General features: G+C 41.4%; 1 protein-coding gene across 1 annotated transcript in view; it reads right to left on the reverse strand.

Moving 5' to 3' along the window:
- BCL2L11 (BCL2 like 11) overlaps positions 1 to 23,944 on the reverse strand; it is a 30,665-nt gene that overhangs the window by 5,253 nt on the left and 1,468 nt on the right.

A 23,944-nucleotide genomic window follows, 5' to 3' on the forward strand; every position in this document is an offset into this window, starting at 1 on the left:
AAGCCCTGGCGGAGAAGCACGAAGCCTGATGAACAGGAAACTTTTAGGATGTCAGGCATGGCCTCTGAATACAGCCAATCATACAAAATTTACTTTGATTGTACCTGTGTCACACAAATGTTTCTAACAAATCTGTAAAAAGTCTTAAAATTAGTTTTTGAACTAAACTGGGAGAAAACAAAATCTCTGGGTAGATGGGATACCAGGTGACGCTGATGTCATAGTTCCTTTCCCTGGGCTTACCGCCCTTTAAAGAGCTACTCTTTTTAAGTGTTCATTCCCTGATTTAGAAGCTTTTAACAAGTCAGTTTACCCTTAGGGGAAGAAGAAAAGTGTGTTTTGTTTGGGCACCCACTGCACAAGGGTCTCATGCAATCCTCCTAAAGGAGATGCGCCTACCCATACGCACAAATGAACGGCCAGCCAGCAAGACACCATCACTCACCTCTCCTGAGCTTCAAGCTCCACCTGTTTCTCTCTACACATGACTGACAGAGAAAACTGCCTTCAACCCCGGAGTCAGAAGTGAAGAAAACACCAATTATCAAAAGGATATCTGTGAACTACAGATTGATGTTTTATAAAGTTGGCAGACTGGTAAAAATTGCAAGCCATGATATTCACAAATCCACTCAACAAACACAAACACTCACATGCCTGACATTGTTCTAGGAGGTGCTCTGGGTATAGCAACAACAGAGGCCATGCCCTGCTCCCACGGGGCTTACCTTCTTGTGGATTAACCACTTGATTTCAACTAACTGCTAAATTTATTTGGGACAAGGAGACATATTTTATACTTTTTATAAGACAAAACAAAAATAACTCCCCCCATCAATTTTCCCCAACTCGTAAATAAAGTCCACTGGATTCTCTTTAACACCTTGGCTTGTGTCTGTGGTTTAGAAGCTTCCACGGCTTGTGCTTGGGCTGGCAATTGCAAACACCACCAAATACCATCAAAGGGGCAGTCTCTGTCAGAAGCCAACCTATCAAAACTAGCACTTAGTGAATACATTCAACATAGCCAGCAGGTAGGAGGTTTTAACAAGTTAGCCAATTTCAACTTATTCATCTTAAGAGATAAATGCCCTGCTGGCTTTGGCAGAAGCAAATAAGCAAATGGTCTGTTTCTTGTACAAAAAGAAAAGTTCAGTAGTTAACATTAATTAGCCTAAATAAATTCATGGATATAAACACATCCCTAAGCTCTGGCAGGGAGAAATGGAGGGTGTGTGTGTGTGTGTGTGTGTGTGTGTGTGTGTGTGTATGTGAGATATAGGAGGCTGTACTGTTACAAGTCCCTAAGCAACTCTGATGTAGATGGTTTCCCAAGCAGACCCTGGTGGGCAAAAGGTAAGAAACCATGGCAATGCCCTGGAGCCCTGAGACATTATCTTTAGCATTTCAGAGTTAGGAGAGTTGTATTAACCAAAGATAATGGTTTAGAGACTAGGCTTATACTGGAATTGCATATACTGGAATTGGCAACAGCTACAGATTACTAAGACAGCTATCAATTGTACTTAGGTGTCGTTTTAAAAAGTTATTATGGAAATAGATACTATAAATTCACTTTGCAAAAAAGACTGATCTGTGGGGGCTACTCTAACTAGCACCTATCACTTTTTTTTTTAAAAAGCCAGTGTTTTTTCGAGAAGCAAATAGTTATTTCTTGAATCTATAAACCTAAAAGTAATGGCAAACATCCTGCAATAAAACCTAGTTAGTATGCACACAGTAGTACATGGCTATGAAGAGTACATGACAAAAACACTTATTCTGACTACTTTAGCCCTATTTCTAGATTTTAAAAGGGTAGTTTTAATCTGTTAATACAGTGCAACATAAAGTTCAATTATTTCTTAAGTGACAAAATACCTTCTATGGGGATAGAGGAAGCCTCTCTTTAACTTCATGACTAATTTAATGTTAGTGAGTCTCACACCACATGACATCCACCAGAACAAATGAATGGGGTCTGGAAGCCCCACAGTGGCACTGATCAGCACGAGAATTAAGTTTTTTATTTCCTTTAGCATCGGTTTGCTTTGCCACCACGATGGCAAAGGGATCCACTGGAATGGTCTTCCAAAAGTGTGCCTGGAGCCCGTGGGGTTTGGGATACAGAAATCTCCAAACACACGTTGCTCCACCCTCACTCCTAGAATCTTACCTGGATACTCAACCCAATTCCTCCCATCCTAACATATTTGAGCTATCAAAAAGATAGCTTAGGTTGACATTTCTAGTTTATGAGGAAAGTAAGTACCAAGCATAAATATTTTATTTTGCTATCTGCAATGTGTCTGACTGTCATAAATGTTGATACCTGGTCAATAAAATGGCTTTATTTGAAATGAAAGCTCTTACTCCGTAGGAAGATCAAATTTTTAACTTGGCAATTTTATGTGAACATAAAAAATTCTTCAAAGGGGAAATTCTGATGAGGTGCATTTTTACCCACAGAAAAGGTAGTTTCAGCATTTATGAAAGCACTTCACTCCATAAACCCGGCACTAATTTTTTTTTTTAAAGCACAATAAAATATAAAGTGCTCTCGAGGTAAAGCAGCTCCAAAGCTGCAATCTGCAACAAAAGCTCCAATCCTGCAAGCAGCAGACTCAGGCAGAGGGGACTTCCGAGGCAGATCCATGTTTTCTTCCTCTTTACTTGTTTAAAAAAAAACCCCACTAATCAAAACTTTTATAATGCAATGTGTCAGATACAAGCAATTTTTGCCAAAAGTGTGCCCGCTGAATCTTCAAACTTCTTAGAAATCATGTTTTGAAGTCCAGAACTTACTGGTAACATTATTTCCTATGGGAAAATACCATGAAGTATTCTTAATCCATTTTTGGAGGAGTGGGGAGGGCATTTTCCAACATCAAGGAACTTCAGTTGTACTCAAAGATGCATGTTTCTTAACAAACTATTCTGGCTCAGCAACAGACTACTTTTAAACTCAAAGTAATTTAAAATCTTCAAAGTTCAACAACTGAAAAATTAATACCGTGGTTAAGTGGTTGATAGTGAAATCAGGCTGGGACTTTCACAAAGGACTTTCTGTAGCGCCAGCAGCCACGGCAGGAAATTAATTTTTTTTAAAGAGAGATTGTCATTTCATAATGAGCTCTGTATCAGTCAGGCTAAACTTTCTGATTTCTCTTTAATGTCCAAGAGCTTCTACTCCAAAAGCCTCTAAGGAAATGCTCCAAGGAAATGAAGTCACATCATGACATTCTCTCTCCAAAACCCAGTCGTTCTCTGTGACGATGCCATAAAGTGACATCTAATGACTCAGGTGTGTGTACTGGGTGGCAGGGGCATGCCACACACAAGCATTCTCAACTGCGCCTCAGTTTGGGAACGAGGTTGGTGCGACCCTCATTTCCGAGGGACAGCTGCTGTTTTAGTTCCCGTCTTATCATTACTGGAGTTTCAAGTGTAGTACCAGAAACCAAATTAAAACTCACGGGAACGCTTCACTCTGTACTGTTTCCAGATGTTCAGATATCTACAAACACTCGGGTAGAATCAAGATTAGATTTTCAAGTAATCGGCGTGAATTAAGCTTTGAATTCGATAGTCAACTCAGAACTGAGAGAGGATTTTACACACAGAATAGAACATACTTTGTCAAAAAGTGCACATTCTGTCTGGCACTTGTGGGAAACAGCCAGGCACAGCCGGGGACTGCAGGGCTGTGAGGAGACAGGCCTGTCCTTCAGACATTGCAGGGCTGTCCACCTTTACTCTCTGGACAGATTCTGCTTTAACCACCAAAAGCAATAAAGGATCCTGTAAAGGGCCATTTCTTTGTGGAGTATGAAACCAGCTTTAAACCAATTCCAAGAGCCACTCCAAAAGCGTTTAGAGGCGACACTGCCTCTGTCTGCAGGTGGGCTCTCTGAAGCTGACATTCATTTAGAGAAAGAAAAATTTCACAATGTTTATTCAACTTTGTAAGTCTCCATCTTTAAATATCTTCAGAAATCTCTTTCTAAATTCAGAGTTATCCAAAGCTTACAAGAGGAGGGACGCAATAGACCAGCCCACTAATGTTTCCTTATGAGACTCACCTGGGTGATGGAACGGTTTCTAGTCCCAGTTAGCTATAAGGCAAAGGACAGCAACGCCATCAGCGTTTGCGGTAAATGCTATCAGAATAACGGTTGAAATCCTCAACTTTGATGGTTCTCGGAAACAAAATAAGCAAGAAACCAACGACACACACACACCTCCCTCCAGGTCTATTTCTCACTTATATCATTTTATTTTTTGGCAATCCCAATCAATTCTGCTGAGCCGCTGGATGAAAATAAAAGTTATGAGAAATAAAGTGACAGGATTAGTACTCAAAGTTTCCTCAATCTGTCTCCCTGGCACACATTTGTGTCAAAAGCCTGGGCAGTCACATGAATTCAAGATGGTGTTTCAAAAACAGCTGCTGGAATAAAATACTATCAATAATAAAGTTTATGAGATGAGGCCAGTGTTTTCATACTTATTCTTTCAACGTGCACTGCCCATTGCCTTTATGGGGCCATGGTCAAAAGAAACAGCTTTCATCAATTTCCAGCCTGACCATTTGGAAACTGACAGTAAACCAAGGCTGTGAAGTTGGACAGAAGTCTGGAAACTAGTGTTCATGCGATTTTTTCCCTCTTTCACTATTATCTGTCCCTTATAATAAAAACACAAGTCTAAAGACATTAAGATTAATGCGTTATGCCTTTTTACTCATTTCTCATTCAACATCAGAAGAACTAATTATCCATGTCACCAGAGCTGTCCCCGACACACATATTAACATATTTACTAGCAGCTGGAGACAAGCCAGGAACAAACCCAGACTGAGCTGTGTGTGATTCCTATATTCAAGGACATCCCCAGCTGAGTCATGACAGAAGCCCAGCATCTTGCACCATGTGGGAGACCTGGGCAGGAGCCCTCTAAGACTCCCAGCCTGTGTGCCCGCTTCCTGGGACAGATCCACATTTCCTGAGGCACTGCTGTGCTCGCTGAAGAACACTGAGTGCTACAAAGTTATTCCTCATAGGGAATTGAAATGTTCACTTCTAAGCCCCACCTCAATCTTGATTCCGCCCCTGTGACTATCAAGGAAATCTATGAGCCCTCTCAATCACCACCCCACTTTTCGTCAGCGAACCTGTGCCAAATCTGGTCCTAAACCAGTTCTTTCCATGTGCCTTTTAGGATATCTCCTGGGAAGCCCCTTGACCACCTGGCCCTGCCTTGGTGTGCTCCTGACATCGCTGCTCTGAAGAGTGTGTGACAGTGTTCTGCCCTTGGTGTTCTGCTAGTGTTCTGCTGGGGAAGGACACAGGACACTGAATACTGCTACCGCTCCTTAGTTTTTCTACACCAACCTTCGTTCCAGTCCGTCTCTGGGACAGCTGCAGCTCCATTTCTATAGCTTTAGATTACTTTCAGGGGATTAAAAGTGTCTGACCTGTGCCATTTTATTCTGAAAAACAAAAATAATCCCAAAACTAAGGACAGCCAAAAGAAGACCAACCCTGAACTTACTTTAGTGCAAAAACACAAACCCCTATATTTCTTCTACTGACAACATAAACTATCCAATTTATTTCCCCATAAGAAAACTATATACAATGGTTCACTTAAGACCATTCTTTAGAATTAAAATGGTGAATTTGAAGTTACTGTAAGTTGTTTCCAGCCAAAAAATCAGATCTGGGCAACAGGGGAGGGAGATGAGAATTTAAACTAAAAATATAAGAATTTCTGATGACACAATCAGTGTGGCTTCCTCTATGAAATTTAAAACCAGTAGCAGGAAACTGGTGATTAACATCTTTTCTCCTAAACTCACATTAAGGTCTCAAGTAGTCCTGTTTTCACCTCCATGATAAGAAAGACCGAGACTCAGGTCAAAAATAAGAGCAAAAACAGAATCCTAAAAAGCTACCCCTTCAGTAGTTTTTAAAACAAAAATGGAAAAAGCCTATCAATTTTATGTACATGGTTAAAACTTACAATGGTGATATACAAAGTGAAGTACAACTTAACACAGGTATGATTACTGATAACACACTGTAGAGCTGAGACATAATGAAAGCTTCTCACTTAAAGTCACAAAAGGCAGCTGCTTCTTTTTATCCCATTTTGAATAAAAAGGAAAGCTTTTCACCTTGATTATGCTAACCATTCGAGCTGCCACTGAACTTCCCTATGAAGGGCAATTCGGAGGGAGGATCCAGTGGCCTCATCTGTAAACCACAAAAATGTTGTATAAATAAATTGTGCCATGTCTTCCCAGACAGATGACTTTTTTTTTCACAGAAGGAAAAGAACGGGAGGTAAAGTCTTCCTTAGCACAAGTGCAAGTTAAGGATGTATAGAATTCTGTGCTGAAAGACTGTGTTCTGGTGCTTTTGAAGGTCTTCCATGTGTTTGGGTTCACACATTCCTCCTCCTCCTCCTCCTCCTCCCCGATGCCCCCACTTTCCAGGGCAAACACAGCTGCTACCCAGTGAGTCTGTATCCTAGACGAGAAACACACTGTGTGATACAGGTAGAATTGAGATTGTTCTGGCTGGGTGCAGTGGCTCACACCCGTAATCCTAGCACTTTGGGAGACTGAGGCAGGCAGATCACCTGAGGTCCGGAGTTCGAGACCAGCCTGGCCAACATGGTGAAAACGCGTCTCTACTAAAAAAACACAAAAATTCACCAGGCGTGGTGGCACCTGCTTCTAATCTCAGCTACTCAGGAGGCTGAGGCAGGAGAATCGCGTGAACCTGGGAGGCGGAAGTTGTAGTGAGCTGATATCGTGCCATTGCACTCCAGCCTGGGTGACAAGAGCGAAACTCCATCTCAAAAACAAGAAACCAAAAAAAAAAAAACCACAAGAATTGGGATTGTTCTAACGCAATGTAGGCCAGTTCCCCATAGGCACCAACTCCCCACACTGCTGTGACCACTGCGGAAGGGCCATGGCCCTAACACTGAGATTTCCAGGCAGGCTGAGGCATTTGCCCCAGGGTTGTTAACAGGCCTACGGGAGGACCAAGACTGGGCTGGGTCACCTGCTGGAACCTCCCACTCCACACCTTCCACTAGAGGAGCAGAGGAACACAAAGATGAGTCAACACTTTGTACAGTGTATGCCAGGCTTTCTTTGCAGAGGACAGAGTTCTAGGCACCAAATGAGCACACTGGTGAAATCCAAGTGAAGAGAAGGAACTGCTGGCACTCATATATTGCATTAAATGCCAATGAGAGTATCTTTAAATCAACAAATATTGCACTCATGCTATGTATCAAACTTTTTCTTAAGTTGGTAAGTTGCTTTGACTTATTTAGTAGAATTTATGCTCAAGTATCAGTAAAAATGAGGTGTAAACTCACACATACACTAACATTGTATCTATTCAGAATTCACTACTAGACTACTTCAGGTTAATGCCTTTTTCAAGGGACCAAATAACAGACAAATCAACAAGAAAATACACTTTTAGTCTTTTCTCCACCACACTTAATCCCACAGAAAAGTAACTCACTCAACAAATCAGGTTGTTGAGCTTGGCTCACCTCAGACACCTTCGCAGATGCACATGCCTAAGAGAAAATCAGATTCCATCCACTTAAGCTGCCTTCTTTAAAAAAAAGTATCCAACCACTCCTTAAGTCTTCTATAAATTGCTAATAGTAAAATGTTTTAGGAACTGGAATGGGAAGCATGTTATGACCCAGTAATACAATATATTTTGGGGAGAAAAGGCCCCAAGGTAAATAGCTGAAATCCTTACACTGAACATATTTCCATTTAACACACACTCTTACCAGCTTGAAATGATTTTTTTTTTTTTTTTTTTTTAAATTTTAGCTTCAAAACCATTTCACTCCTAAGAAAGGGAAGTCCAAACTAAACCAAGCATTATGTACTGTGCAGAGGGCAGTCTGCCAGCACCAAAGACCCAAGTTCAACCTGGGGCTCCAACACTAAAGCACAGCCCAGACTCATGTCCAAATCCCCAAGTTCGGTTTCCTCACTCTGAAAGCAATGTCAAGTCCCCACTGCAAGGTTTGCAGACACAGCACTTGCAGTCGACTGGCTGGCAATGACTGTGCGCGCAGATGTGTGAATGAAAGGGAGACGTGCTCCATGGAAGCCCTCACCCCTGCCTCGTGGTCCACACAGAAAGGCAGAACAGGAGAGCTGCATGCCAGCAGCCCTGTCTCAGGGCTATTTCTTGCCACACCTGTCTTCGCAAACCACAACTCTACTCACGAATCATGTGGATCTGGTCCAAGGCAGAGAAGAGAAAATACAAAGCACATTTTGGTTTCCCAGAGGACATTGGAGAAACAAATTCATTCTAAGCAGATACTTAAAACCACGAAGGCCTGGCCTCTCACAAACGGGTTAAACTGGGTAAACGTTGTTTATACTGACTGTTTACTTCTGCTACCTCATAGTGTGTGAAAAGAGGTTACCAAGAAGGATCCATAACTCACTCACTCACAAATACCAGAATTTTGATTATCAATGGCCAATAGTCTGTTTAATAGCCTTCTCACTAAAGGAGTTTAATTACCTCAGGGAAAAGAAGGAAAAAGCAGTTGTAGAAGTCTTGATTTCATTCACACAATGAACACTCCTAAGGTTAAATCAATGAGCAACCAAAGTACCCCTTATTTTGGGAAAAAGTACTAAGTTTGGATTGCAAGAAAAAGTACTTGAGTCTACGTCTCACGTCTCAAGACACATTTTGAACTATAGTCAAGTTTCTGCCAAATCAAATGGGCTGTCTCCAGCAGGTGTACCCAACTCAGCCCCAATTCAGAGAGAGCTGGGGTGTGGTGGGTTTCCAGATGTCTCTCCATGATTTACCCAAGAAGCTGAGGTTCTTCTCAGGTGATGTTCGGTTCACTGGCAGGTTAGCGGTGATTCAGACCTCCTCTTCCCAACCCCTCCAGGCCAGTTTCTAGAAAAGATGTTCTTTTTTGCTTGCTTGTTTGTTCTGGGACCCAGGAGATTAGAATTGTAGTAGCATTTCCAGATGAATTCACTTCCCTAGAAGTTTCCTATACTCCTGGAACAACAACTCCTTTCCACGGAAAGCAGTACAGAGCACTTCATTACAGTCATGCTCACTAACCTGCCAGGGCTGAGGGCTCACTGAGGGGCAAGGGAAGACTCCTGTGTGAGTTTCCACCAGGCACTTTCTGCCGATTTGCTTATGGAAAAACTCCCCATGACCCTCAGAGGTGAGCACTATGAACTCACTTGATGGCTGAGGAAGCTGAAGCTCAGACAGACTCACTGCTCCACCCAGGTTCCATGCAGGTTGGGCAGGACTGGACCCAAAACCTGCTCCAGACCCAAGGGCAGCCTGTGGGGGAGACAGCTACCAAGAGCAACCTGCCAGTACCAAATCCCATGATCCTGCCCGATGGAGATGTTCCCTGAGAGATTACTCACTTTGCAAAAAACAAAAAGGCAGACCCCAAAAGAGTAAATTAGGGGGCAAATGTTCACCCGGAGTACTTTCGGTGATGGTCCTGATGGGACCAAAGCTTGATCAGCCTGGACAAAATGTTTACCAATGCAAAAGACAAAATGGTTAACACTGAATCACACAAACAAGGTACGCATGCCCAGTGACAGGCTGCTGGGAACGCCAAAGACAAAGATTAAAATTATAAAGAGCCAAAGTTTTAATAACTATTATTTACTAAATTTGTTCTGATTATAAACATAATACTAGTTATGACAATTGCATACATACACAAAGGCACACAGAAAAGACCACCTGTGGCCAGGCGCAGTGGCTCACACCTGTAATCTCAGCACTTTGGGAGGCCGAGGCGGGCACATCACTTGAGGTCACAAGTTCGAGAGCAGCCTGGCTAACATAGTGAAACCCTGTCTCTACTAAAATACAAAAATTAGCCGGGCGTGGTGGTGGGTGCCTGTAATCCCAGCTACTCGGAAGGCTGAGGCAGGAGAATCGCTTGAACCTGGGAGGTGGAGGGTGCAGTGAGCTGAGATCATGGCACTGCATTCCACCCTGGGTGAAAGAAAAAAGGGAGAAAAGACCACCTGTAACCAGAATACAACAATACCCACTAGTGACAGTTTAATGTATTCTTATATTTTTGACATGCCAATGAACTTCTTTAATACTAAACTAGACTATCATAAATAATCTTGCAGTGTTTTAAAACTTAACATCAGGCAAACAGGCATTTCCCCCATGCCATTATTCTTTCTAACACCATGAAGACAGCACCAGTCTGCCAAAAAAAAGGGGCAGAATAATGTAGATTCTCCCCTTCCATTAGAGGACCAAGGATAGTCGTTAGGCTGTATAAACAATGCTGTGATGAACCCCCTTGCATGTATGTTTCTGCTAGCATTTCCTGGAAAAAAAAAGAAAAAGAAAATGATACATCTTCTGCTCTGTACCTGCAGTGCAGGGTCTGAGATGTGGGTGGCACAGAGCTTACATCCAGCACAGGACCAAGCCTGTGAGGTCTCCAAGGACAGGTGCTTGGCTTCTGTCCACAGTGTGATGAGACTTGCAGAGAAGGAAGGCAGTCTGAGGTCAGATGTTCCACCACAAGTCTCAGCCATTGACTGAGCAGGGACCAGAGGCGGATTAGGCTAGAAATGTCATCACATGAGGAATACATCGAGAGACTGAGGCTGGCCTAACAAAGGAGGAATGGAGACAACTTAATTCTGGTGTGGGAGGTGCAGACGGGTAGGGAGAGGTGGTGGTTCAAAGTGAGTCCTGTGACAGGCAGGACGACCACAGACACGGGGTATGTGGAGACTGGGCCAATGATCAGATTTAATGGTTTTAAAGTAGGTCAAGCAGCAAGGCATCAGAATGTACAGTATTCAACTGGCAGTTAGGTGTACATCTCTAAACCTACCACAAGTACCCTAAATATAAAACAAGTCAGAATCTTTAGTAAGAAGTCCCCCCTAAGGCATGTAAAATCGGACTTGGGTTACCCAGACATTTTCAGGAGTGATGTTTGAAAGCAGCACAGAGCACGCCCTATGGGCACACCACGAGAGTCACACACAGTAGACTTACAGCAATAGATACTATGGTTATCATCTGAAAAAGGTGGCCTGGATCACGGCTAAATCTCTTTCCATCGTTATAAGTCTGTTATTCCATATACAGAGTAAAAAGAAAGAGGGAAAGAAGTAACTTCTAAAATTCAGAGTAGTCTTTGCAGTCAGAGGCAATCGATACTGCTATGGTATGAATATTACATACCCCCCAAAACTCTCGCTGAAACCCAACCTTGAAGGTGAAGGGTGTTAGGAGGTGGGGCCATTGGAACGGGATTAAAGATCTCACAAAAGAGACCCCAGAGAAACCCTCACCTTTCTTCTCACTCGAGGACACAGCTCGAAGGTGCCGTCTAAGTGGCCCTCACCCCACACACCAAACCTGCTTTCGTCTTGGACTTATTGCCCTCCAGAGTTGTGAGAAATAAACTTCTGTTGTTTATAAGCCACCCAGTCTCAGGTATTCCTTCAGAGCAGCTCAAAGGGACTAAGACATATAGTCACCATCAACACTTAAAGGAAGCTGTAGATCTCTAGTTCCACTAAGGCGGAGAAGCCATCTCCCCAGGTCCTTCCTCTCCCAAGTGAAGACCTGAGACAGAACCCCAGACAACCCTAGACAGAACACAACAAGCAGGCCCAGGAAAACTGAAGTGGGAAATAGGACGGGCTGCTGGGGACCTCAGGACTTGAGGGATGATTGACAGGGAGTATGCCATTTTCCTCACTCCCGTGTATCCTGGACAGCATGCTGCAGAAGAAACCTCCGACTGGGCCTCTCCAAGAGGCGTAGATAACAGCTCCATGGGAGGTCTCTTCTCCATCGCCAAGGGACTGAAAAGAGGGTGACCTAACAACAGAAAACCACTTCATGATTCCTGCCCTACTCCAGCCAAATAGCAATGGGAAAACCACAACACCCCTGGCAGCAGCTCCACAGCACAGCATGGCCAGAGTGGGGAGTTGATCTTCCAGCCCATCCCCAGCCCAGGGGACACAAGAGGTGCTCTGATTCCACCACCAGATGGTGTCAGCCGGCCGATCTCCCGGATCCTGCCCGGCAGAAGCAGGAAGAGGTGATCTGGCTGCCTTGCCAGAGCAGTGTCAGTAGGACAGTTATCTAACTCCCCCCGCCGAGGGTAACATTCGTGGGGCTGAGCAGTGAGCAGTGAGCTAAGCCTCTACCTCAACTAAACAGCAAGGTGTGGGCACAAGGTGGGATTAGTTAGTTGATATGGTATTACATACACCCACTGAACCAGACAGTGCAAAACAAGGTTCATGGGCCCACCGGCTCTCCCAGCCCTAGCCTTGGGTGTCTGGGCACCCAGTGGGTACTGAGTCTCCACCCTATCTGACTAATTAAAGAGAACAAAAGAGAACTCCCCGACCCAGCATCAAAGAGGGAGAATCAGGTAATGGAAAGTGGGCCTGGTTGGCATGTTGTACCCGACTCCCCCACCCCTGGTGGTGGGGGGTGGGCAGAGGGAAGCTGAGTTCTGGCCTCTCCTCTGCAGAAACAAGGTGTGAGGCAGCCCTCTACGGTCTCCCTGCTTCCTGGTGTCAGCAGTGGCTGAGGGAGCCAAGCTTACACACCTCCCCCAACAATTGGACACAATAAAGCAGTGTGCACTGGGGCCCCTATTTTGCTTGGAAAGTACCAGCAAGGCCAAGGAGGAATCTGAACTTCCAACTTACCTAGTAGAAACAGGCAGAAATCATAGAATTGAAAAATATAATTAAACATAAGTTTAAAAATCAGTGAATATGAGGCAAAATCAATAGAATTTACTCAATCTGAAGACAGAGAAAATATACTGGAAAAAAATGAACAGTCTCAGGGACTTACAAGACTAACAAAAGCACTAACATTCTTATCATCAGAGTTCCAAAGGAGAGGAAGGGACTGGAAAAGTATTTGAAGACATAATGGCTGAAAACTTCCCAAACCTGGCATAAAACGTGAAACTCCAGATTCAAGATGCTGAGTGCACCCCAAAAAGCATAAACTCAAAGAAACCTATGACAAGACACATCACAATTAAACTTCTTAATATAAAAGACAAAGAATCTTGAAAGCAGCCACATAGGAATGACACACAACTTAGTTGAGAACACCAATTCAAATGACAAGGGATTTCTCATCTAAAACCATAGAGGCCAGAAGAAAGTGGCATGTTTTCCAAGTACTGAAAGATACATCAACGGCAAATTCTATCTTCAGTGAAGATATCCTTCTGGACTGAAGGGGAAATAAAGACATTCCTGGAAGGAGAACTCAGAGGAGTTGTTACTAACAGACCTATCATTAAAGAACTAAGGACGTTCCCTAAACGGAAAGGAAATGACAAAAGAAGAAAGCTTAGAACTTCAGAAAGGAAAGAACATTGGAAGGGGAAACATGGGAGTGACTATTAGTAGACCAACAGTACTTTCTTAAATCATATTTGATGGTTGAAGCAAAAATGACACCACCAACTCATTCAGTGCTCAATGTACATGGAGCAAACTTAGACAATTATATTTGAAAAATGGGGCTAAACGAGCCTAAAGAAAAGTAAGGTTTCTATTCTTCAGCTCCCATCATAGAATGCTGTGACCATTGATACCAGCAGACTTAGAATATATATTCCACACATACACTGTAATACCTGGAACAACCACTAAGAAAATGATACACAGCAATATATTTTAAAACGCCACAAACAAATCAAAATGAAATCCTAGAAAATGTTTGCATAACCCACAGGAAGGTTAAAAAACAAAAAAAGAAACAAGGAACAGAGGAAACAGAAGACAAATAATAAAAAGGCATTTAGACTTATATATCTTATGTTAAATGTAAACGGTCTAGACCATGTAAGAGACAGATTTGGCAGACCAGATAAAACAGGTTTATCTAAAGACATGCCATATATAAAAAACTTACCTCAAATACAACACATGCAGACTGAAAGTGAAAGGATGGAAAAAGGTAATACTATGTTAACATTAATACATTAATGTTAAAAAAGCAGAAGTGCTACTAATACCAAAAAAAGTACATTTTACAGCAATGATAGAAGATTGGATCCAACATGAAGACATTTTAAATGTGTAAACTCCAAACAACAGCACCTCAAAAGACATGAAGCAAACTCTGATAGAGCTGAAAGGAAACAGCTGGAGATTTCAGCACCACATTCTCAGCAACTGACAGAACAAGACAGTAAAATCAGCAAGGACAGACAAGAACCGAACACCACAACCCACCGATAAGATCTGAATGATGTATATATAACGAACACTCTACCCAATACCAGCAGAATACAGGTTTTTCTTCAAGTACCCATGCAGCATGGATCAGTCACCAAGAGACCATATCCTGGGCTAGAAAACAAATCTCGACACATTTGTAAAACTGAAATAGTATAAATTTGCTCTCTGACCATAAGAGAATCAGAAAGAAAACAGTAACAGAAAACAGGACAGTCTCCACAGATTTGGGAAAAAAACACACTTCTAAATAACCTAGGGTCAAAGAGGAGGTCTCAAAGGAAATTTAAAAACATATAGAGAGAACTCAATGAAAATGAAAACACAACATACCAAAACACATGGGATGCAGCTAAGTAGTGGTGAAAAGCCAATTTCTAACGCTGAATAAATGCTTACATTAGAAAAGCGAAAGGGGTTAAGACTCCACCATCTCTGGTCCTGAGCCATGGCCGCTTGGTTTGTGGATGGCAGTTCCAAGGTGAATGGACAGCGTGCTGTTTGGAAGGCTGCCATTCTAATTGAAGAAAATCATTTTGCTTTTGAGTTGTTTACACATTATAATTGAGTAAAGCATACTTTCGTGAGCAAAATTTACCTTTCTCTCTGAGTTCTCCAAAATTTGGAAACTACTCATAAGTATTCTTATTTTATGCCAATATAGTTATTTGCATAAGCTCAGTAAGAATCTGTTTTCTTTTGTAACAGTCAACAAAATAGACCATATCCTGAGCTACAAAACAAACCCTGACACATTTAAAAGAACTGAAATTGTACAGAGTTCGTTCTATATGCAATTGGACACATGGGTTGTTTTACCAAGGCTTTAACTGAATGGCATATTTTCAGATATGACCAGACTGCTTTAAAGAGTAAAAAGCCCCTTGAAAAGACAGGCCTGGTACCTGTCTACACAGTTCCCTTACAAGGTTCCTGACCTTTGATAAGCAAAGAATGTCCTTTTCCGACAGGCCCAGGAACCTCAAGATACTTTGGGACCTCGAGGAGAACGGAATTCACCCGATTTGTAGGTATTACAAGCAATGTCTGGTGGCAAATTTTCAGCTTGGCTTTCAAGCCTCGAGGCTTCTAAAAGTCCAATCTGAGATTTCTTATGAAAAAATTCCAGCAAAGCCAACTTAAAAAGAGCCTACATGGCCAATCACTTTTCTTGCTGCACTTTAGGCAAATAATCAGGCTAAGTATAATGAGACTGACATGTATTTTGCAAATAAATTGGTCCTTGATAGGAATGGGGAAACTGGAGAGAAAAAAAAAATGCTCCAAAAAAAAACTATAATACCTGTTATTAGATTCTAGCCCTAACCATTATTTTTGAGTTTTCATTACTTGCCTACAATTCAAACTGCATCCTGAATTATTTCCTAGCTACAAGTCTCTAAAGAACTGAGTTCTAATTTTCTTCATGTTCTTTTTCATTATAATCCTCGTGTGGATATTAACAGTATTTATCTCGTTTTGCTTCTTCCGAGAAAACCAGAATCAAGGTATTCTGAGGACTGCAAATGATTAGTCAAAGCCTGAGAATCTCCCTCATTTGGAATCCCACTGTGCCCAATCTATTTTTCCATTGCCAAGGCACTACTGGTAAAGCTATACAAAGTGAAGCACACCCACTAAAGGCTCAGGGACCATGGCAGAAGAGCAAGGCACATGAGACTGTAAAAGCCAGACTGGGGGCTGGAGTGTGGAGGCCGAACAACTCCACCTTGGATGCTAATCTGCTGTGTTGACTTCTGATTAACCCTGGTTTTAGGAAAGCCTCCAAGATTTCTATTTTATCTACTGTTCCTTGGGTACGGGCATGTACTTACCATCAATCCTGTCCTTAGTTTCATATTATCTTACCATAAATCCTGCCCTTAAGCAACTGTCCTATACATCCCTTCTGAAGCATATACACCCTTTCCCTATGGCACATAAGCCCTGGGTCTGGAGGGTAACGACGCAGGGATCTACCATCTCATCTTGAGGCTGCCCAAGATAGTGTTTCTGTTTGTAAATACGTGTTAAATGTTTCCTTCTGAGAAAACAGTAAGAAGAAAAGAGAGGAGGAAAGGTCTCAAAACACTATTCCAAGTTTCCATCTCAAGAAACTAGGAAAAGAATCTACCTAGCACAAAGCAAGCACAAGGAAATAATAAACAATAAAATTAATAATAAGAAAGTAGAGAAAAACCAGTGGAACAAAAAACTGGTTAAAAAAAAAAAATCAAAACTGATAAACTTTTAGAAAGACTGATAGAGATAAAAAAAACCACAAATTACCAGTATCAGAAATGAAGCAGGAGTTACCACAACAGATCCTGCATCCATTAAAAATATGGGAGTACTACAAATGCAAAACATTCATAAATTCAACAACTTAGAAGAAATGGACCAATTCCTCAAAAGCTACAAACTATCAAAACTCAACTGAGAAGAAACAGACAACCTGAACAGTCCTACAAAAACTAAGAAAAAAATAAATATATAATCTAAATGCCCCCTGCCACCCCCCAAAAAAATATCCTGGCCTAGATGGTTTCACTACAGAATTCTACATTGAGAGAAGAATCTTTATCAATTTTACACAATCTCTTCCTGAAAATAAAAGAGGGAACCCTTCCTAACTAATTAAGGTCCTGATATAAAAACCAGACAGTCTTAAAAGAAAACAACAGACACCTCTCAAGAACTTAGGCGCAAATACTCTAAACAAAATATCAACAAATTCAATCCAGCAGTGCATGAAAAGAATTACAGACCCTGCCCAGGCAGGACTCGTCTCAGACATCCAAGAGAGACTTAACATTGCAAATCAATGGAATGCCCCATATCAACAGGTTAACATAAATTAACATCAGGGGCTCACATCAACAGATACAGAAACATTTTATAAAACCTAACACCATCCATTTACGACAAAAACTCTCAGCATTCTGGGAATACAGGTTAAAACTTCCTCATTCTTTTTAAGAGCACTCATATAAAACCTACACTTAGCATCACATTTAATGATTAAAAACAGAAGGCTTTCCCCCTAAGACTGGGGACAAGGTATGGACGTTTGCTCTCACCACTCCTAGTCAACACAAACACTAGAAGTTCTAGCTAGTGCAACCGGGCAAGAAAATGAAGGTACACAGATCAGAAAGAGGACATAAAACTGTCCCTATTTGCAGATCACATAACTATACAGATCTCCCAGGAAATCTATGAAAAACTCTTAGAATTAAGGAGTTCAGCAAACTACACAACAGAAGACCAACACACAAAAATCAATTGTATTTCTATATACTAAAACTGAACACATAGATGCTAAAAGTAGGGCCAGACATGGTGGCTCAGGCCTATAATCCCAGCACTTTGGGAGGCCAAGGCGGGCCAATCACTTGAGGTCAGGAGTTCGAGACCAGCCTGGCCAACATGCCGAAACCCATCTCTACCAAAAATACAAAAATTAGCTGGGTGTGGTGGTGCGTGCCTGTAATCCCAGCTACTTGGGAGGCTGAGGCAGGAGAACCGCTTGAACTTGGGAGTTGGAGGTTGCAGTGAGCCAAGATAATACCAGTGCACTCCAGCTTGGGCAACAGAGTGAGACTGTCTCAAAAACAAACAAACAAACACAAAAACGAGAAGTAAAAGTACAATAAATACTTCTAATCCTCCCTGAGTTCCAGCTGTGCCAGGGCCTTGCCAGAACATGCAAACACAGTGTCCTTCAACAGGTGAATAGTTAATTAAGCAAACTGTGGTGCGTCATCTATGGAATACTACTCAGCAATAAAAAACAAGGCACTATTGTTACACAACATCTCCGACTAATTTCAAGGGAATTATGCTGAGTGAAAAAAGCCAATCTCAAAAGGCTACATACAGTATGATTATACTTATACAGCATCCTTGAAATGACAAAAGTACAGATACATAGATCAGATGAGTGGTTATTGGGGCAAGGAAGAGACAAAAAGGTGGCTGTGGCTATAAAAAGGTATCATGAGAAATCCTTGTGGTGGAGTTGCTCTGTAACTTGACTGTGGTGTTGGCCATACAAACCTACACATTTGATAAAACTGAATAGAAGTAAACACTCACAGACACATGAAATGGACTGCATGTGAAACTGATGAAATCTCAATATTGTAGATGGATTCTGTTAATGTAAAATTGCTGGTTGTGACAGCATACTATAATTCAGCAAGATGTTACCACTATAGGAAACTGGGTGAATGGCATATACGATTTCTTTGCATTATTTCCTATAAATGTATGTGAATCTATAATTATCTGAAAAAAAAAATTTTTAAGATGTAAATTTAAAATTGGGTAACTAACAATTAACGTGTTTGGAACTGGTAAAGAAAAATATCGTTCTCTTCCAGCACTTTCTCTTCCCACTTAGGACCTAAAAAGTTTCCTTATTTCTCTTGGTGTCAAACAAGTGACTGGGGTTTCAGAAACAGAGCTGGGATTCCCTCAAAGACACCTCTATTGCGAGGCTCCAGGCAGCCTGGAGGTGCTAAGGAAGCATGTGCTCTACCATCTACTTTTTGAAGTCCAAATATACCATGGAGTTTAAAGAGGTAAAACAAAACTCCATATTTGCCTGGAGAATGCCGCTGTTTACAATGCTCATTTAATGTTTAAAATGCTCACAAGATTTGGCTAATCACTTTCATTCTCTTAGGTCAACCAAATAACCCAAGGAGAAGGCTTCTTGGAAGTGATGTGCCCTGAGTGGGAAAAGTCAAGTCTTGCTTGCTAGAGCAGCACTGTACACTCCAGCTCCTCTCTCTGTGAGGCCAGCCTGTTGAGATGATACAGAACAGCAGCCACAGATCTAATTTTGCATTTTTCTAGTAGCCACGTTTAAAAAGGTAGAAAGAAACAGAGAAAGTCAATAATAAAATACATTTTATTTAATCACCGACGAGCACAACTAGATGCTCAAGGAAGAGGGAGAGAGGTGGCTGTGGCTATAAAAAGGTATCATGAGAAATCCTTGTGATTGAGTTGTTCTGTATCTTGACTGTGGTGGTGGCCATACAAATCTAAGCCAGTAAATATAAATCCAAACCACAATGAACTATCACCTATATCCTCTAGGATGACTACTGTTAAAATAAAAAAAAAAAGGGTTGGTGAGTATGTGGAGACATTGCAACCCTTGTGCCCTGTTGGTGGGAATGTAAAATGGGCACAGCCTCTATGGAGTACAGCATGATGGCTCCCCCAAAAATTAAAAATAGAATTACCATATGATCTGACAATCCCACTTCCAAGTATATACCCAAAAAACTTCAAAGCAGAATCCCCAAAAGATATTTGCATACCCATGTTCATAGCAGCACTACTCTCAACAGCCAAAAAGCGGAAGCAACCCAAGTGTCCCTGATGGCTGAATGGATCCATGAAATATGTGATAGACACACACTGGAACCTTCACCCTTAAAAAGGAAGGAAATTCTGACATTCTGCGAGATAAATAAACCCGGACGACATTATGCTAAGTGAAATAAGCCCGTTATAGAAGGGCAAATACGGTATACATTTCACTTATTTTATAAGGTACCCGAAGTTGTCAAATTGAAAGACAGAAAATAGAATGATGGTTGTCAGAAGCTGGGGGGAGGGAGAAATGGGGAGTTATTTAATGAGTACGGAGTTTCTGTTTTACAAGGTGAAGAAGTTTTGGAGATTGGCTGCACAACAAAATGAGTGACCTTAACACTACTGAACAGTACACTTAGAAATAAATCGTTTAGGTGGTAAATTTTATGCTTTGTGTTTTTTTAACTGCAATACAAGTTTATATTACATTTAACCTATATATTTAAAACACCATTTCAACATGTAACCCATATGAAAACAATTAAACTATTTTGCATTCTTTTTTATATCCTCAAAATCAAGTGTGTATCAACACTGACAGCACAGCTCAGTTCAGACTAGTCCTATGTCAAGTGCTTAATGCTGTGCGTGGCTTCCCTGCTGTGCAGTGCTGAGCTAGACCTTAGCTATCACCACTATGTGGCAAACCTTACAGCTAGATCCAGGTAATTAAAAACATTTTGGTGGAGCAGAGGTCAGGATCTTTTTCTTGCTACCTGCCTTCTTAAACTATTTGTCTTCAGTTACAAACTGCTCCTTGGAAAGGCTAACAGGCAGAGGTGGACTGACGCCGCAACATCTCCTGGGCTTCTCCTCTTTGTCAGGCGCTTGCTAGCATCTGCAGGACATTATTCCCCGCCCAGGGAGCTCACAAACTAAAGGAGGGGTCAGACAATTACCAGCTATAAGAGAAGTACCCACAAGACACTAAGGGAAAAAAAGAAGAAGAAAGCCATTAACTCCCATCTGTGAATTCCGATGTGCCAGGGAACAAGTATAAAATTGAAGACATTTACTAACATGACACTAGGGAGCATTCCTCCATATCCTGACTTTTCTCAACTCTTATTTTCAATTGTACCGACTACACTTTAGTGTACTGGCTACGCTTTAATTTGCATTAAAAACACATATGGCATAAAACACTCATCCAAAAAGGCACTCAGTAAACCGACACATGTGAGTGATTTTGATAACAATAATCAGTTACTCACTAAGGTATCATTTGTCAAGTTAATCCTCCCAGAGTGTAAGGAGACTAAAATTGAGGAAAAGTGAAAAAACTGTATCTGTTGCTCCACAGATAAATATATTCCTTGAACCTGTCTTCAGAAAAATCAGAGACATAAAGGAAAATATGAAAATAGTAATACACGTAACTACTATACATTCCTCATAGGACTTTACTTTCTCATTAGAACAAAGATGCAAAAACAAAACTTCAAGACACACTGATATCTAACCCAAGTTGCTGAGCAAAACACTGCTTTGTGGCTAACGGAGCCCCTGGCTAAGGCGAACCTCTTTTTAACCTCACATTTGTGTTCCACTAGTTCAAACCAATCATAATGACTTCTTTGTGAAAAATGTATTTTGCAATAAATTATCAAAAGCTTCATTGAAGAACTTCATGGATAGGGTTGAGTAAAGAATACTAAACAATGTCAAGAGAACCACTTATGAACTCAGCATTATTTCAGTGGTCTTCAGGCATGAACTAAGACTGTAGAATGTCCACAGAAAATTATGGACTACACAAATTGTAAATTTTATGCTTCAATTTAAGAAACTCACATCTGGCTAAGTTCTTTCCTCCCCCAACCACAACTCATCCTCTTCCAAAACAAATCTCCCAAAAACTTAACACTGAAAATTTACCTCGGGACATTAACTTTAAACCAAACTCCTTGTAACTTCTTAGTTAATCCTATGCATTAAACTCTTCATCACACCATCTACTGAAATGTAGTTAATACTATAAAATTATACCTCAGGATCCACTACTTTACTTCACAGGTATAACCATTAACTGTGCATAATTATTTAGATTATGATCTTTGAAGCCCTGTATCTTTCATCTCAAGTAACAGTGCTTAACTTATAATTAGCTTGTAAAATAGTATTTATCACCAAAAAAAGCATTCATGCCTGTCTTTACATTAAAAAATACACTACTTCACTCACTATTCCCAGTTCCACGGAAGGAGAAACTATTTCCATGCATTAACCTACCATCTACAGAGACCAATGTATGCATTTTGCTTGAAAGGGACCTGGTTAGAGAAAATAGCTCAATAACCGCAAGTGTGAAGCTTTTGTTGTGAAAGTGTGAAAAGCTAATAGCTTCCAGAAGGTCTTTAAAGTACATGTGTTTCAGGATACACACCATAAAGCCCTGTTAACTCATTTAGTAAGCAAGGATGTTATAGTAAGCAAGAATGATCACATATATGGGGGAGTATTTTCGTGAGTAGAACAAAAACTACAAGCACCAAGAACTTCTAAGGCCGAAATGAGTTCACGAGTAGTAGTAACAGCAATAATAAAACTTCCAGCTCCTTTCCCTAAGGAGGGGTCCTAAAAAAGTACCTCCTGGCATTTGGCAGGAGATATGCAGCCAACATGTGTAGCTGCTGGGATGTTTGTCATTTCCGCCCACCACTTCACAGGTGTGCCCAACCTCTGACAAGTGACCACCACTCTGAGGTTCTTTCCAATTCTGTAACACGGGCAAACACCTGCCCGATTTACCTCACTGCAGCCTACGAAAACAGAGCTAGATGGTATTTAGAAATGTCATTTTGTTCCAGTGTCTACTTTGATGGGTTTGTTAAGTTAGCCTTCATCATGAAGTACAATAATAGACTCTGTACTGGATTTCCTAATTGATAACTCTACTGACTTACTTCTATCTTGTTCATGTATGGCAAGCTAATCTGGACGAATGGTCAATGTGATTGACTACTGATCAAGACATGAACCTTTTCCATTGGTGGGAAACAGCAAGTTGATCAACACAGACTCAGCCACTCACGAGGGTTACCCAAAGCATGCACCCAAAGTCACAGGCTGGAGGTTCAAGGGCCACATCAAGCCTGCAGATGTTTCTTTTCAGCTTGTACAATGTTTTCAAAATCTAAATTAGCTGTCAATGTTGAAACAGGATATCTGGCATTAATTTTGCATTCCTGGGTTATCTTGCAATATAGGAAAACCCACCCTGAGACCACATGTCCTCACAGCCACAATTAGGCGTGGCCCAAACATAGAAGGGGCAAATACTCTCCAATTTGCCAGTCTCCACCAGCTCAGTTCCTTCCATGATTTTGCTGCGGGCCTCTGTGGTATTTATGTTAGCCACTCTTGGTTCAAACCCTACAACTGCCTTTAATCCCTGAAATAAAAACCGACAACCTAATCTGATTAGCACTATGTCCAAACCCTCTGAGCAATAAGTGCAAAGAGGAATTTAAGCAGAAAACAAATCATTTTCATGGTTCTATGTTGGTACCCGCTTTCACGAACTCGTTCATTTTTTTAAAAGCGTCATTTTCAAAAATGATTGTCATCTTTCTTTACACTTTTGATCATTAAGCTATTTTCTGTAAACGATGAGTTCCCTTTCAAGCACAATGTCATTACTATGTAAAGCCTGGTGGTTAAAACATGTCGTGGTTACACACTTTTGCTTAATGAAGGCAGACCTGAGAGCTAATGTTTGGACCTCAAGTCATCACTGCCACAAAAGTTAGTAACTTTGTAAAAATGTTGGCTTGGGCCATGCGTGGTGGCTCACGTCTGTAATCCCAGCACTTTGGGAGGCTGAGACAGACAGATTACAAGGTCAGGAGATTGAGACTATCATGACTAACACAGTGAAACCCCATCTCTACCAAAAATACAAAAAATTAGCTGGGCGTGGTGGCACGCGCCTGTAGTCCCAGCTACTCGGGAGACTGAGGCAAGAGAATTGCTTGAACCCGGGAGGTGGAGGTTGCAGTGAGTTGAGATTGCACCACTGCACTCCAGCCTGGGCGACAGAGCAAGACGCGTCTCAAAAAAAAAAAAAGTTGGTTGATAGTTTGACACATCCTCCGTTCTCACCAAAACGTAGAATAAATCAGTTACGGGATTTTAAAAGGGGATTTTAAATGCCACACACAGCCTTCAAGCAGATTCAACCATCCACACATCAACTGCCTCTTACCC

This window comes from Chlorocebus sabaeus, chromosome 14 (genome assembly GCF_047675955.1).
Source record: "Chlorocebus sabaeus isolate Y175 chromosome 14, mChlSab1.0.hap1, whole genome shotgun sequence".
Lineage (NCBI taxonomy): Eukaryota > Metazoa > Chordata > Mammalia > Primates > Cercopithecidae > Chlorocebus > Chlorocebus sabaeus.